The following is a 16912-nucleotide window of genomic DNA, read 5'->3' as shown; positions in this document are numbered from 1 at the left end:
GGCTCATCCAAAAAGTGGCTCCTCTGGCAATGCAGCTCTCCTTAGTACCAGACTGATGTGTCAGCCTAGAGTACATGCTCAAGCCTTCGGAATGGATCTTTTGATTCAGAGATGAGAGTGTCACCATTGAGCCGCAGTTAGTCTCACCCATTGTCATAAGAGATATTTATTTGCAATTATGCCAATATTTGTGCATAAAATTTCTGTGTTTCCTCTCCCCCAATTGACGTTGGCTGTGGGACTAGGTCCTTCAATTCACTCCTGCTTGCTCGACCTATCACTTCTTCCTAGGCCCACTCTAGAAAGCTGTGGGTCCCAGGGACGGCAATTAAGGCTCTAAGGTTTGCTGTAGAAATAGAAGATGTCATAATAACTTCCTAACCCTCCAAGCTGAGAACATAAGACATAAGAACTAGGAGCAGGAGTAGGCAATTCAGCTCCTCGAGCCTGCCCTGCCATTCAATATGATCATGGCTGATCTCATTTCGGCCTCAACTCCAATTTCCCACCCTCTCCCCATAACCTTTCAACCCATTACTAATTAAAAATCTGTCTATCTCCTCCGTAAATTTATTCAGTGTCCCGGCATCCACGGCACTCTGAGGTAGTGAATTCCACAGATTTACGACCTTTTGAGAAAAGTAATTCCTCCTCATCTCTGATTTAAATCCACCACCCCTTAGCCTAAAACTATGGCCTCTCATTCTAGAATGTCCTACAAGGGGAAACATCTGCTCCACATCTATTTTGCCTAACCCCTTTAGCATCGTATATACCTCAATTAGATCTCCTCTCATCCTTCTAAACTTGGGCATGTATAAGCCTAAATTGCTCAATCTCTCCTCATAAGTCAAGCCCCACATCTCCGGAATCAATCTAGTGAACCTCCTCTGAATCGCCTCCAATGCAACTACATCCTTCCTCAAGTAAGGGGACCAAAACTGTGCACAGTACTCCAGGTGCGGTCTCACCAATGCCTTGTATAGTTGCAACAACACTTCCCTATTTTTATACTCTATTCCTTTAGCAATAAATGCCAAAATTCCATTTTCCTTCCTTATTACCTGCTGTAATTTTGCCCATTCACCTAACCTGTCCATATCCATTTGTAATTTTCTTATTTCTTCATTGCAACTTGCTTTCCCACCTATTTTGGTGTCATCTGCAGATTTAGCTATAGTACCCTCTACCCTGAATCCAAGTCATTAATATAGATTGTAAATAGTTGGGGCCCAAGGATTGAACCGTGTGGCACCCCACTAGTTACAGCTTGCCACCCAGAAAAGGACCCATTTATCCCGACTCTCTGCTTTCTGTTGGTTAGCCAATCCTCTATCCAAGCTAATATATTACCCCTAACTCCATGTGAGCTTATCATGTGTATTAATCTTTTGCACAGCACTTAATCAAAGGCCTTCTGGAAGTCCAGATATACTACATCTACAGGATCCCCATTATCCACTTTGCTTGTCACATCTTCAAAGAAGTCTAGCAAATTAGTCAAACATGATTTACTCTTCATAAAACCATGCTGGCTCTGATAGATTGCATTTTAACTTTCCAAATGTCTCATTACTAGTTCCTTAATAATGGATTCGAACAATTTCCCAACAACAGACGTTAAACTAACTGGTCTATAGTTTCCTACTTTCTGCCTACCCCCCTTTTTGAATAAGGGCATTATATTAGCATTTTTCCAATCTACTGGAACCTTTCCAGGATCCAGGAAATTTTGGAATATTATAGCCAATGCATCCACTCTCTCCGCTGCCACTTCCTTTAAGACCCTGGGATGTAGGCCATCAGGTCCTGGGGACTTGTCATCCTTTAATCCCAATAGTTTGCTCAGTACTTTTTCTCCAGTGATGGTGATTGCTCTAAGTTCCTCCTTCTCTATACCCTCTGCACTACCTGTAAATATTGGGGTGGTACTAGTGTCCTCCAATGTGAAAACTGAGGCAAAATATTGATTAAGTGTCTCTGCCATTTCCGCATTCCCCACTATTAACTCCCCAGTCTCATCCTCCAAGGGACCAACATTCACTTTAGCTACTCTCTTTCCTTTTATATACTTGTAGAAGCTTTTGCTATCAGTTTTTACATTTTGCGCTAGTTTTCTTTCATAATTTACCTTTGCTCTTTTTATTATTTTTTCAGTAACCTTTTGTTGATCTTTTAAAAGTTTCACAATCTTCCAGCCTGCCACTGACCTTTGCAATTTGGTATGCCTTAGTTTTTGCCTTTATGTTATCTTTAACTTCCTTGCTTAGCCATGGATACTTTTTTTCCCGCTTATCATCTTTCTTCCTGTTTGGAATATATTGTACTTGGGAGGAATTGAATATCTCCCTAAATATCGGCCACTGCTCATCAACTGTCCTACCTTATAGTCTTCCTGCCCAGTCCACTAGGACCAAATCTGCCCTCATGCTTATGTAGTTACCTTTGTTTAACTCCAGAACACTAATGAACACTAACTCAAGTTTCTCGCTCTCAAACTAAACTTGAAATTCTAGCATGCTATGATCATTCTTCCCTAGAGGATCCTTTACTGTGAGATCGTTAATTGTTCCCATCTCATTACACAAAACCAAATCCAGAATAACCTGCTCCCTGGTTGGTTCCACAACATATTGCTCCAAGAAACAATCTCTAATACATTCTATGAACTCTCTCTCGAGGCTACCCTTGCCAATTTGATTAGTCCAGTCTATATGCATATTAAAATCACCCATGATTATTGCCGTGCCTTTCTTACATGCTCCCAGTATTTCCTGGTTTATACTGTGCCCTACTGCTGAACTACTTTTTGGGGATCTATCAATTACCCCACCAGGGACTTCTTTCCCTTGCTATTTCTTATTTCTACCCAGACTGACTCTATGTCTTGCTCCCCAGTGCCTATATCATTCCTCACTATAGCACTGATCTCTTTCTTTACTAACAAAGCTACACCACATCCTTTTCCTTCCTGCCTATCCTTACAAAACACTGAGTACCCTTGGATATTCAGCTCCCAAACCTGTTCTCCCTGTAACCACGTCTCAGTAATCACCACCAAATCATACCTATTTATCTCTATTTGCGCTGTTAACTCATTAGTTTTATTCTGAATGCTACGCACATTCTGATACAAAGCCTGTAAGTTTGCCCTATTGTCAATTTTCCCTACTGTTATATGATTCTTATTTGCACTTATTTGCTGGTCCTCAGTCTTGGACAAGGTCTTCAGTGGGAGCTTTGCCAAATCATCCATTGCTGCAAGCCATCGTCCTGTTGTAGCACTATTGGGACAGCTACAAGTGCTTCACTAGAATGTTATATGATAGAAAATTAATACTGAACCAAAGGAGGTATTACAGAAGCCGATTGAAAGATAGGCAAAGAAGTAGGTTTTAAGAAGGGTCTTAAATGGGAAGAAGTATAGAGAGGGAGTTTCAAACATTAGGACCTAGGTAACTCATCAAAGCTTCATTGACAGCATCTTCCAAACCTGTGAGCACTACCACTGAGAAGGACAGGAGCAGCAGATGGATGGGAACACCACCACCTGCAAGTTCCCCTTCAAGCCACACACTATTCTAACTTGGAACTATATTGTTGTTCCTTTACTGTCACTGTTTCAAAACCCTGGAACTCCCTCCCAACAGCACTGTGGATGTACCTACAACAGATGGACTGCAGCATTTCAAGGAGGTAGCTAGCTCATCACCACATTCTCAGGGGCAGTTAGGGATGGGCAATAAATACTGACCTAGCCAGTGATGCCCACATCCTGTGAATGAATAAATTTAAAAAAAGATAGTTGAAGGCATGGCCACCAATGGTGAGGTGAAGCAGTTGTTTTGCACACACTTACCTACATCTTACATACATTGGTGCCAGATACACTACAGGTTTAAAATTCTTTTCTTTGTCTTTTATTCTTTGTTGCAGTAACTGAATCTTTAACTAATAATGCAATGCCTCCTCCTCTTTTACCCCCTCCCCTGTCTCACCTGAAGATTCTATATCCCGGAATGTTGAGCTGCCAATCCTGCCCCTCCCTCAACCACGTCCCAGTGATGGTTACCATATCACAATTCCACGTGTCAATCCTCACTCTTAACTAATCCATTTTACATGTAATACTGCTGGCATTAAAGTAGAGACCATCCAGCCTTGCCTTACTCCCTTGAAACTTAATGCAGCTGTACTCCCTCTGACTTGATTGTTTTACCGTATTATGATGTGTCCCTATTCTGCTAACATTTTGTGTCCCCTCCCCCTGCCGAATTAGTTTAAGCTCCTCCCAACAGCACTAGCAAACCCGCCCGCAAGGATGTTAGTCCCACTCTGGTTCAGATGTAGACCGTCCCGCTTGTACAGGTCCCACCTTCCCCAGAAATGATCCCAGTGATCCAGGAATCTAAAACCATCCCCCCTGCACCAACTCTTAAGCCACGTATTCACCTGCGCTATTCTCCTATTTCTGAGCTCGCTAGCACGTGGCACTCGGAGTAATCCAGAGATTACAACCCAAGAGGTCTTGCTTTTTAGTCTACTGCCTAACTCACTGAATTCTTGATGCAAGACCTCATCCCTCTTTCTACCTATGTCATCGGTACCAACATGTACCATGACCTCTGCTTTATCACCCTCCCCCTTCAGGATGCCCTGCAGCCATTCAGTGACATCCCAGACCCTGGCACCAGGGAGGCAACACAGCATCCTGGAGTCAAGTTGACGGCCACAGTAGCACTTATCTGTTCCCCTGACTATAGAATCCCCAATTACTATTGCTCTTCCTCTCTTCCTCCCCTCCTGTACAGACAGGCTGCTTGTGGGGCCAGAAGCTTGGCTCTGTCTGCACTCCCTGGAGGAACCAGCACCCTCATCAGCCTCCAAAATGGAACACCGATTTGCAAGCAGGACCCCAGGGGACTCCTGAACTACCTGTCTGTTTCTATTGGACTGCCTTGTGGTCACCCATTCCCTTCCTTCCTCAAGTCCCTTCAGCTGCGGTGTGACCACCTCTCTAAACGTGCTATTCACGATGCACTCAGACTCGTGGATGCTCCACAGTGTCACAAGTCACCGTTCCAGTCTGAAACCCGAGCTTCCAGGAGCTGCAGCTGGACACACTTCCTGCACATATGCTGGTCCCGGGCACTGGAAATGTCCCCGGCTTCCCACATGGAGCATGAGGAGCACACCATGGTTTTGAGCTCTTCTGCCATGACTTATCCCTTTAAATTAAACCTTTTAAATCAATTACTCTAGGGCCCTTCTTTCCTGACCATCATTACTACAGAATATATGAACTATAAACCACAAAAAGACCTTAAACTATAAGCAATTGAAGTAGTAAGTACTTACCCAACCTTACCCACAACTTACCAGTCATTCCTTTCCCGTGTAGCCTCTACTGCTGCAGCAGGGCAAGACCACACTCTGAATATCCGTTATCTCCTTGAGCCCTATAGCCCTACAATATCTCTGTGTCCCTCCAGTTCTGCTGTCTTGCGCATTCCTGGTTTCCACCGCTCCACAATTGATGACTTCAGGTGCCTGAGCCCTGAGCTCAGTAATTCACTCACAAAACCTCTCTGCCTCTACCACTCTTTCCTCCTTTAAGACACTTCTTAAGCACCCTTTTGGTTACTTCTCCTAATATCTCTTTGTGCAGTTCGGTGTCAAATTGTGTTTGATAATGCTCCTGTGAACCATGTAAGGACATCTTACTACATTAAAGATGCTATATAAATACAAGTTGTTATTTCATGACAAGGAATATTGGTCAAGAGTAGGATCCTCAGACAGTGTGGAGAAGCTCTGAGATCACTGTGCAAGACAAATAATTGGATATGATCTAAACCAATAACAAGGCAACTCTGAAAATATTGAGCAGGTTGGCGATTTGGGTTTGGTGACATTAGTCAAATACATATACTTTCTTCCTGTCACTTTGAATATGCAATGTTTTAGTCAGTGTGAAGGCATAGTGATTGGGGTGAATAATGGACAGGCAATTAACTACAGCCCATTCTGCTGAAGTTGATTTCACTTGAACTTCAAAAAACATCAAAGTATGTTAAAGAACTAGTTTGAAGGCTCTCAGATAAAAAGCTATGTTCAGATGATCAATTGCATGGGGTGTTTCGTGCACTGCTAGATTCAGTGGCATGTAATTGGTCAGAACTGTGAGGGTGACAATTGAAAAGAAAATTTATGTTTTGCTTCATGATTCTGGGAGGGTGTGGAATCGGGGTTAAAGATTGCAAAGTGCTCTTTGTGGGGGTTGTAAGATTTTTGAAAACAAGCATTTTCAAACATTGTGTAATTAACGTGGGAGAGTGTTTGGAGGAAGGTGTGGGAGTAAGGAAGGCCAGGGAGCAAGTTCAGAGATTTTAATGTCTATTTGTCTATATTTCTGATTGGCTAACTCTCTCAGGAGTTTGAGTGGTTTGGGCAGAGACAAAGAGAGGGCAAATGTTACATATGCACATATTAGTTGTTTGAATACACATTGTGTAAATCTCCATTTGGCTAGATCCAAACTTGTCAGATCAGTCATAGTGCAAACTGAGATGGATTAATCCATTTTATCAACATTCCAATGGTGGTTACTGCTCTGTGCTTTCCTGACATTTTCCTCCAAAGCTCCAGGAGTATTGTCATAGTTGACCTTCTTGCTCACTTCTCTGAAATTGAGTCCATTATACCATCTCCATTTCTAACCATGGCCTAAAACAGTGAGATTTCTTACCTTGCTCAATAATGGTTGTCTCCTGCTATTAAATATTTTTAAAACTATAAAGTAGCATCAACTAACTATCATTTCTTGATTTGATTCGCCATTTTCATTTTCTGTACACTTTTAACCTGAGTAACATCCTGCACTTTGGCCCATGGTGCTTTCCCAAAGTATTGCAATATTGAAATATAAACTCCAAATTTTGTGTGCTTACTAATTGCATTCTTACGCAACTAAACTGTTAAGGATTGTCTCAGCTGCTGTGGTGGAATTTGTTACAGCTGTCAAAATGTGAGCAGAGTTTTCAGAGCAAGTTGTTGGATGTGGTTTATCCTGAAGTCCCATCAGTGAAATGGAAGCTCTTAACAAAAGGATATTTTTTCAGCTTTGTAGTTACAAAGCCTGAAGGAAGAGTTACATAATTTTAATAATGTTGAGTTAAAACAGTGTGGGAGAGGGATACACTCTATTGAGTGCCCTCTTCACTTGTTTGTGATTTTGTCCTGCCATTGCTCCAGACAGCAAGCTTCCACCAAAGTCACAAAGACAGTAATTAGAGAGCTTCTGTATGCAGATGACTGTGCCCTAACTTCCCAGAAAGAGGAAGACATCCAGATTATGGCAAACAAATTCTTGCATGCTGTCAAAAACTTTGGTTTACAAATCAGTATTTCCAAGAGCTGGGTGGTGTTTCAGCCAGCACTGGGCACATGCTATGAAACACCAGACATAGCCATTGATGGCACCGGTCTCAAGGTTTTAGAAAGATTTCACACGCCTTGGCAGTGTGTTCACTATGGATGCCACTATTCATGAAGATATCTGTGCAAACATCTAGAAAGCAGGGTTTGCCTATGGCCAACTCCATGATCATGTCTGGAAGCAGCATAGCATTAAGCTAAAGACTTATTAAACTCCACCAGGTTATTGTCCTTACCTCCCTGCTGTACAGCACAAAGTTCTGGGTGTGCTACAGGCACCAAATCAAAACTCTGGTATGCTTCCACGAAAGACACCTGAGGTCCATCATGAGAATTTAACGATGTAGAACAGAGGGCGGAATTGCCCCAGATTTGCACTAAGTGCGGTAGCGGGCAGGCAAAACAATGTTTTACACGTTGGCCATGATGGCGGGTTTTCACGCCATATCATCCCAAACCCGCCGCATTACTTATGCATTCCCAGGAAACACGCCGTTTCCATGGTGGGCGGGCTGTCATTCACCCACCACACCAGGCACCATATTTAAAGTACAGCTGCACTCAGTGCTTCCAGCCAGGGCTGCAGCAAAGTAGACATGGTCCTGAAAGGCAAGAAGACTGCAGCCCTTTTGCACACCGTGGAGGCATGCTGTGATGTCCTCTAACTCTGCTCTGGGTGCAGGAGGGGTAGCAGAATTACCATGATAGCCTGGTAGGGAATGGCAGCGGTGGTCAGTGCCAATGCTGCACAAAGGAGGTTGGTCATCCAATGCAGATAGAGGATGAATGATGTCATCCACGCAGCCAGGGTAAGGCAACTATCTCATCACTCTAAATTCACACACTCACGCCCGTCACACATTCACTGGCATCTCACTCACTGCAAGCTCAAGGGACATCACCACCCATTCTCACACACATACCCTCACATGTCCACCTGGCCTCATCTCCTTTGGAGACTGCCTCCTCAGCCCTCACCATCTTGAGGCCACTTGCACAGATCAACATATATCCCCACACACATAGCCTGGGATAACCCCCTTCCCCAGCACAGCCCTCGTCGTGCAGCCTCTTCCCTTGCCTGAGGCCACTTCTCCCCCTTCCCCAAGCAAGCCCTAGCCCTACAGTCATTGAAAAGCCACCCACATATGGCTGATCTGGTAGGTAGAGACCCGCCCGTGAGCTCCCCACTAAAAGTGATGTGGTGCTGTCTGTGAAGCCTGGCATTGATGACTGCGAGTGCTGCCCGAAGCAAGGTGGGCAAACCAACCATGAAGTCCAGAGTGAAGTGCAGTCCGCCAGGTGCACATTGCTTATGTGCTGTTGTGAAACACGTCGGCGTGTTTTCCTGCCAATGTGCGAGAAGCATGGGGATGATTCCGGCGGGCTGGCCTAATAAAGGTATGCTGATATATTACAATGAGGTTCCCAATGTCTGATGGTGGGAAACGTGACCCGCCATCAGCAGGCTGAGCAGCCCGCAAACTGGTTTCACACCATCGTGAAACCAATCGTGCCATATTGTCCGCTCGCCACGAAAAGCGCCCAACACCGGCAAGCAAAGAAAATCCGGGCCAAATCGCAAACAATGAGGTGTTTTCTCTGACTGGGGAATCTAGAACATGGTTCATAGCCTCAGGATAAGGGCTTAATCATTTAGGACTGAGGTGAGGAGAAATTTCTTTACTCAGACAGCTGTTAGTCTTTGGAATTCTCTAGGAAGGTTATGAATGCTACATCGTTGAATATATTTAGGACTGAAAATGGCAGATTTTTCCCTCTCAGGGAATCAAGAGATGTGGGAAGAGATGGGAAAGTGGAACTGAGGCAGAAGATCAGCCATGGTCCAATTGAATGGCAGAGCAGGCATGAGGGGTTATATGGTTTACTCCACTTTCTATTTGCTATGTACTTACGTTCTAGGAGGCAAGCGTACTACCCACTCAGCCAAGAACGTTTTAAAGATTCATTCACAGAGACTATGAGGAGAATTTAACATTGGGAAGAGCCGAGAGGGGCCAGTAACTCCCTGAATGAATACAGAGTTTTAACTTTCCATTGTACATCTTTTACAATGACAGATTCCCCACTTGGAGGACAGTCGGAATGACCTAGCTCTGAAGAAGAGTCATACGGACTTGAAACATCAAATCTGTTCCTCTCGCCACAGATGCTGTCAGACCTGCTGAGTTTTTCCAGCATTTTCTGTTTTTGAGTCTGGTTGATAGGCTTGGCTTCCAGTTGGGAGGGAAAACAAGGGGAGGAGACCACAGGAGGGACTAACTTCAATCCCTGACCCCAGGGGATGGATCTGACCTCAAGTTGGTGGAGGGGTCTGATTCTTGACACTGGGTGGGTTTGATTTAAATGTGATCTAAGACAGTGTGGGGGGATGGTGGGTGTTCTGATTCCTCACCCCAGGATGTGCCAATCCACAATACAGGGGATGGATTGTCTGATCCTGGGTTAGGGCCCAATACTGGGGTTGGCCAATCCCCAACTCTGAGGGAGGGTCTGATCCCTGTTGGGTCCGATCCCTTGGGTGGGGTTTGTGTGAAGTGAGGGTCTGATGGTGGGGAGCTACAGGGCTGAAAGGAAGCACTCCTGTTTCTTTTGGCCCACATGCAGTGCTGCAAATACACTTGCCCTCACTCCAAGGCTGTTCTCACCCTGCTGCAGCCATTGGTTTTCCTGAGGCCTAGGAAAGCTGGTCAGAGCAGGTTAACTCTGACACTTGCTGCCCCTTTAACATATTTAAGAAACCAACGCACCACTTGGGAACAGCTTGGCTGCCCTCCCCTTGACCTGCCTCAGTAAAGTCTGGATGTGGACAGGTTGGAACCAGCTTCCTGTTGCTTTTTTCCTTTTCAGTGAATTTGATGATTTTCCTTCAGTCTGGAATAAGGATATTTCACAGTGTTTAACACTATTCACAAAGTTAGACACCCAGTACAGAAAACCAAAAGGAAACATGGCAAGAGTACAGGAATGTCTCCCTCCTTCTCATTGCAATGCTGTTGCCAGGACTGTGTCTGCTTTGGCCACGGGTCCAGTTCCACTGGCTTGTGGAAGCCACCAAAATCCTGGGGTAGTGGATTGGGGAAAAAAACATGCTGTAATGTATTTCCGCTGCATATCCTCTTGATGTCTCTGGCAACTGAGTTTAGCCATCAAACATTTGATACCATAATTACACGTGTCTACTATATTAAAAGTTGATATTTTTAAATTATGGGCTGAATTTTCTGGGCCCTTTGGAGGTGGGTTTGAAGGCAGGAGGGGGTGAAATATCAAGATGGAAGATATCCACTACGGTGCTGCCGAATATTTCCAGCGGCAGCTGACATGGCAGGAGGACATTGTGCTTGAATGTAGGGGAAGGTAATTAAGCAAAATTAATAGACCAATTGGGGAGGGTTTGAATTTTGCAAAGGGTGCAAGGGAACCACTGGCATCAGTGCCTCACCTGGAAAAAGGAGATGGCAGGGAAGAAGGAGCTCACTGCTGGGGAAGAATTTTCCCCCTGTCGGCGGGGAGGGAAGTGCAGGAGCGGGCATGTGCAGGCACGCCTCTGATCGGCCCCCCCATCTGCTAGGAAGCGCTATGCACTCCCTGTGCAGCCAGGGGGGGTGATTCCCTAAGCTGAGAGTGCACCCTAAGCCGAGAGTACACTCTAATCACGCATGCGCACGAAAGAGCGCACTCATCTCCCTGAGGCTAAGTGCTGCCTCAGGGAGATCGGCGCCAAATTCAAAAATGGTCAATGGACAAAAATAAAATTTCCCTGACATGTCTCCTCAAATGACACTGTCACATGAGTTGGGACATGTCCATCACTTTTATTCAAACTTTTGTTAAATTTTTTAAAAACCCTCATGAAACCTCATCCCGCCCATGGATGATTTTACATGCTTTTGCTGAAGCCCGCCAGGGCTCCCAGCCTGCTCACCAACCCTAAGGTTGGACGGGCAGGTCCATTGATTACTTCAATTAGTTTTTAAATGGCCTCAATAGGCTGTTGACAGGTTGGCGGGCGCTCAGCTGTCTTGGCTGCGCCCCCACCGACCTGTAAGTTGAAATGACACGCGGTGATGTTGGGGATTCCGCCGATGTCCTGCCCCCTGCTCACCAACCTCAATATCCTGGCCCTGGTTTTCCCTGGCACCCATTGAGAGAGCCAGTGTTGCGCTGCAGTGAGGGTGGGGCAGCAAGGGCAGAAGCAAACAAAGCTGGAGGGTGAGTTGGGGGTGTGGGTGGAAATGGTACCAGCACTGTGGACACATGCCGCCAGAGTCCCATCTGGGCACTGGCACTCTGTCATGTGTCTCATTCACCCAGTCCTTGGGGATCCTGCTGAGGAGGAACAGCAGTAGCGAGGGAGGGAGAGCCAGCCACAGGCAACGGAAGGTCATTAACCTCAGGGCCAACAGGAGGGCCTGGCTTGGGGCGGGGACACAGGAGAAGGGCACTGAAAGGCACATAAAAAGCCTCCTGTGTGCAGAAGATACTACCCTCCAGAAGGGCTCTACCATCCTAGGGTCAACCACCTGCAGTTGTCCCAGCAGCAGTATCTCCGAAGACTGCGCCTCTCCAGGGAGGTGTCACTGGTCTGTGTGGCATGCTGAGCCCCATGGGAGGTGATAGTCACCCAACATCAGTGGCACTGAAGGTCACTGTGGCATTGGACCTCTACACCTCCAGTCTTTCCAAGGATCCACTGGAGTTATGGGTCAGAACCCACAGCCTGTAACTCACCGATGCACCAAGATGCCCTTTTCAAGAGGGCTTGTAAGTATGTGTGGTACCGCACCAAGAGTCATTGGATTTGGGACTTTTACTAAATGGAACAATTAATGCTAGGCTTCACATTTTGACATTCTCTTCACCTGTGACCTCCAAATGCAGCTAGGTGCTTTTCTTAAATCTCATATTCCTGCTCCTATGTGGTACTCCCCCTGCACATGCAGCCGAGGTGGAGGCAGGCTGCTGACCTTGCTTCCCTGTGGTTTGGGATGGCCTTGGTGCCTGTCCTCTGGCTGCCTGAAGCCAGGAGAATCCCAGCATGCTGAAGGACTCCTGCGCAGTTGCAGGAACCTCCTCTTTCACCACAGCTACTTGAGGCATGGGTATTACTGGCAGAGTGGCTGAAGAGGTCCTGTCCACACAAGGAGTGCCCTGAGAGGATGGCTGAAGTCAGCCACTCCTCATCCCTAGTAAAGCACACTTGCTGACTTGGGAAGGACGAGGACCTGTGAAGATTCCAGGTATCCCATCCCCCTCTCGCCTGTCCACTGCTGCATATTGTTCATGGGCAAGGCGATGCAGATCTGCTCGTATCTGCTGAGCGACTTGTTCAATCTGGCTCTCCATGATCGTCGCCAGTCTCTAGATGCAGGAAGCCAAATGCAAATACCAGAGTTAAGGCAGCACTCTAGGCATGAATGGACTCCTCCATTGTCCCTGCTTGGGTACATAGAGCCTCTGGAATGTCTGCCATATGCCCCCTTACATCAAGCTGCAGTTCCAGCATTTTTCTGACTTGCTAATGACTCCCGAGACACCTTATCAGCTCAGGCTCAGCATGGTCCTGGCCTCCCATAGACCTGCGACTGTCAATGGCCTTGGCTGTCAGCTGCTCGGGCATGTCTGTGGTGTGCTCACCAACTTGTGACCCCGAATCTATTCGCGAATGGACACCCACCGACGAGGAACTTTTTTCACTGATGGAGGGTGCACATGAATGAAGTGACAGTGCACCCCCTGAGAGCCCCTCCTCCTCTTCTGAGATGGGTGGCTGTCCCCTGTCACTGCAGTTATCTGTTCTTCTGCCTGACCCTGACCTTCATGAGATGACAATTAGATTAAAGGGATGTGTGCTTGTCATTGCGTCCTTCAAACTATTCTGTGTTTTGAGCTCTATGTATCCCATGACCACAGCCCAGCCATCCATGATTGAGTGCATGCTGCTACTCCTGAGGGACCCTGTGGGAGGGTGTCAGCAATGAGAGGCGGGTTTCTGTCACTGAGATGCAGCCATGTTTCTGGCAGGACACGATGTTTCCTGACACCATTACCATTGACTGGGTGATCGATCCCTCTTTACCAAACACACCCATTTGTATGCCACATACAAGTCCCAAAGGGAAAAAAGTACTCCTCTTGGCAGAATGATTAAAAGGTTATTTATACGCCTGCAGCACTGAACCCAGGCTCTGTGGCTGATGCCATGGTCGCTGAATTCCTCTGTCCAGGCTTGCTTGGACAGTCAGGCTGGCCTCCTCCTAATGTCCCTGGGAAAGAGGAGCCTGTCTTTCCCTTGGAGCCTGGAGGGGAATGCGCAGGGAGGCATCGCTGAGCCATGGGGATCTCCCTTCTGCTATTCCCTCTACTGACTTACTTTCCTTCAGCAGAAGTCCCCAGGGCACTGAGTGCTGGTAGCTCTTTAAATATGGCACCAGCACCTGCCCTAGCGTCACCTCATGCCACCATGCCTCTGCCTGCCTCTGTTCCCTTAGTGGACAGCTCGCACACCTACCGATTCATAATTGGCCAGCTGCTGAAAGAATGCATAGGGCAAGAATGCGTTGATCCCTGGTCAAGTAACAACACTTCTGATCCCAATTGCAGGACCTGGGGCCAGGTCACAACATGCAGCTTTGTGTCTCTATAATTCTGCTGTTTAGTAGATTATTTATATTTACTCCTGCTTGTACAGAGCAATGAACTGTATTCATAGAAATATACAAATATAGAAAATGGAAGCAGGAGTAGGTCATTCGGCCCCTCGAGCCTGTTCTGCCATTCAATATGATCATGGCGGATTGTCTATCTCAACGCCAAACTCCCACGCTCTCCCCATACCCCTTGATGCCTTTAGAGTCCAGAAATCTATTTCCTTCTTAAATATATTCAGTGACTGGGCCTCCACAGCCTTCTGTGGTAAAGAATGCCACAGGTTCACCACCCTCTGAGTGAAGAAGTTCCTCCTCATCTCAGACCTAAATGGCCTACTCCGTATCCTGAGATTGTGACTCCTTGTTCTAACCCCCCAAGTCATAGGAAACGTCACCCCTGCATTCAGTCTGTCCATGCCTGTCAGAATTTTATACATGTCAATAGGATCTCCTCTCATCCTTTTAAACTCCAGTGAATACAGGTCTAGTCGGCCCAATCTCTCCTCATATGGCAATCCTACCATCACAGGGATCAGTCTTGTGAACCTTCGCTGCACTCCCTCTATGACAAGTGTATCCTTTCTTAGTTAAGGAGACCAAAACTGCACACAATACTCCAGGTGTGGTCTCACCAAGGCTCTGTACAGCTGCAGTGAGAACTCCTTGCTCCTGTACTCAAGTCCTCTCACAATGAAGGCCAAAATACCACTTGCCTTCTTAACTGCTTGCTGCACCTGCACGCTTGCTTTCAACGATTTGTGTATAAGGATGCCTAGGTCCCTTTGTACATCAACATTTCCCAATCTATCACCATTTAATTAATACCCTGCCGTTCTGTTTTTCCTACCAAAGTGGATAACTTCACTTATACTGCATCTGCCATGTATTCGCACTCTCATATGAAATAGAAGCAGAAATAGGCCATTCGGCCCCTCAAGCCTGCTCCGCCATTCTACAAGATCATGGCTGATCTGTTTGTGTTTCGAGCTCTACATTCCCATTTACCCCCAATAACCTTTGATTCCCCTGCCTAACAAGAATCTATCTACGATAAAAGCAAAATACTGCAGATGCTGGAAATCTGAAACAAAAACAAAAAATGCTGGAAAAACTCAGCAGGTCTGATAGCACCTGTGGAGAGAAAAACAGAGATAACATTTCGAGTCGGTATGACTAAAGAGTCATACGGACTCAAAACGTTAGTTCTGTCTTTTTCTCCACAGATGCTGAGTTTTCCCAGCACTTTTTGTTTTTGTTTAAGAATCTATCGACCTCTGCCTTAAAAATATTCCGTGATCCTGCTTCCACCGCCTTCTGAGGCAGAGAGTTTCAAAGTCGCACAACCCTCTGAGAAAAAATTAGGCGATCCCTAATTTTAAAACAATGCCCCCTTGTTCTGGGCTCGCCCACAAGAGGAAACATCCTTTCCATCCACATTGTAAAAACAATTCAGGATCAAGTATACTTCAACCAAGTCACCCCTCACTCTTCTAAACTCTAGTGCAAACAGGCCCAGTGTGCCCAACCTATCCTCATAAGGCAACCAGCTCATTCCAGGTATCAATCTAGTAAACCTCCTCTGAACCACTTCCAATGCATTTACATCCTTCTTAAATAAGGAGAGCAAAACTGCACATGTTATTCGAGATGCGGTCTCACCAATGTCCTGTATAACTGAAACAGGGCATCCTTACTTTTATGTTCCATTCCTTTCAAAGTAAAGGATAGCATTTCATTAGCCTTCTTGGTTAAATGCTGTACCTGCATTCTAACTTTTTGTGACTCATGCATGAGAACACATAGATCCCTCTGCACCTATGAATTCTGCAGTCATTCTCCATTTAAGTAACACTCTGCTTTTTTTATTCTTCCTGCCAAAGTGAACAACTTCACATTTTTCCACATTATACTCCATTTGCCAGATTTTTGCCCACTCACTTAATTATCTATATCCGTCTGCAAACTGCTTATGTCTTCTTCACATCATACTTTCCTATCTATATTTGTGTCATCTGCAAATTTAGCTACCAAACATTTGTTCCCCACATCTGAGTCATTGATGTAAATTGTAAAAAGTTGAGGCCCCAGCACAGACCCCAGTGGGACCCCACTCATCATATCTAGCCAATCAGACAAAGACCCATTTATGCATACTCTCTGTTTTCTGCCAGTCAGCCAATCCTCTATCCAGACTAATATGTTACCCCTTCACATGAGCTTTTATTTTCCGCAATAACCTTTGATGAGACACCATATCAAATGCCTTCTGGAAATCCAAGTACAGTTTGTCTACAGGTCCCCCTATATCCACAGCACATGTTACTCATTCAAGGAACTCCAATAAATTGGTTAAACATGACTTCCCTTTCACAAAACCATGCTGACTCTTCCTGATTATCTTAAGTTTTTCTAAGTGCCCAGCTATAACCTCTTCAATGATCAACTCTAACACCTTCCCCATGACAGACATCAAACTAATTGGCCTATAGTTTCCTGTTTTCTGCCTCCCTCCCTTCTTGAATGGAGGAATTATATTTGCTCCTTTCCAGTCAGATGGAACCTTTCCAGAATTTAGGAAAATGAACACCAATGCATCTACTACCTCATTAGCCATCTCTTTTAAGGCCCTAGGATGAAGTCCATCGGGACCTGGAGACTTGTCAGCCCGCAGCTCCATCCGTTTGCTCAGTACCACTTCCCTTCCACTTGGCCTTTTTGCCTGCTCGCCAACTGTAAGGTTGGATGGGCAGCGAAAAATTCAACTTAATTGATTAATTTGATGGCCTTAACAGGCCTTTTAA

At 45.8% G+C, this 16912-nt stretch overlaps 1 protein-coding gene across 1 annotated transcript in view; it reads left to right on the top strand.

The window, feature by feature from the left end:
• LOC144686200 (uncharacterized) overlaps positions 1-16912 on the top strand; it is a 188138-nt gene that overhangs the window by 25783 nt on the left and 145443 nt on the right. The gene's annotated exons all lie outside the window — the stretch shown is intronic.

This window comes from Cetorhinus maximus, chromosome 11 (genome assembly GCF_964194155.1).
Source record: "Cetorhinus maximus chromosome 11, sCetMax3.hap1.1, whole genome shotgun sequence".
Classification (NCBI taxonomy): Eukaryota; Metazoa; Chordata; class Chondrichthyes; order Lamniformes; family Cetorhinidae; genus Cetorhinus; species Cetorhinus maximus.
The sequence above is the reverse complement of the archived record's forward strand: the minus strand, read 5'-3'. Positions and strand labels throughout refer to the sequence as shown.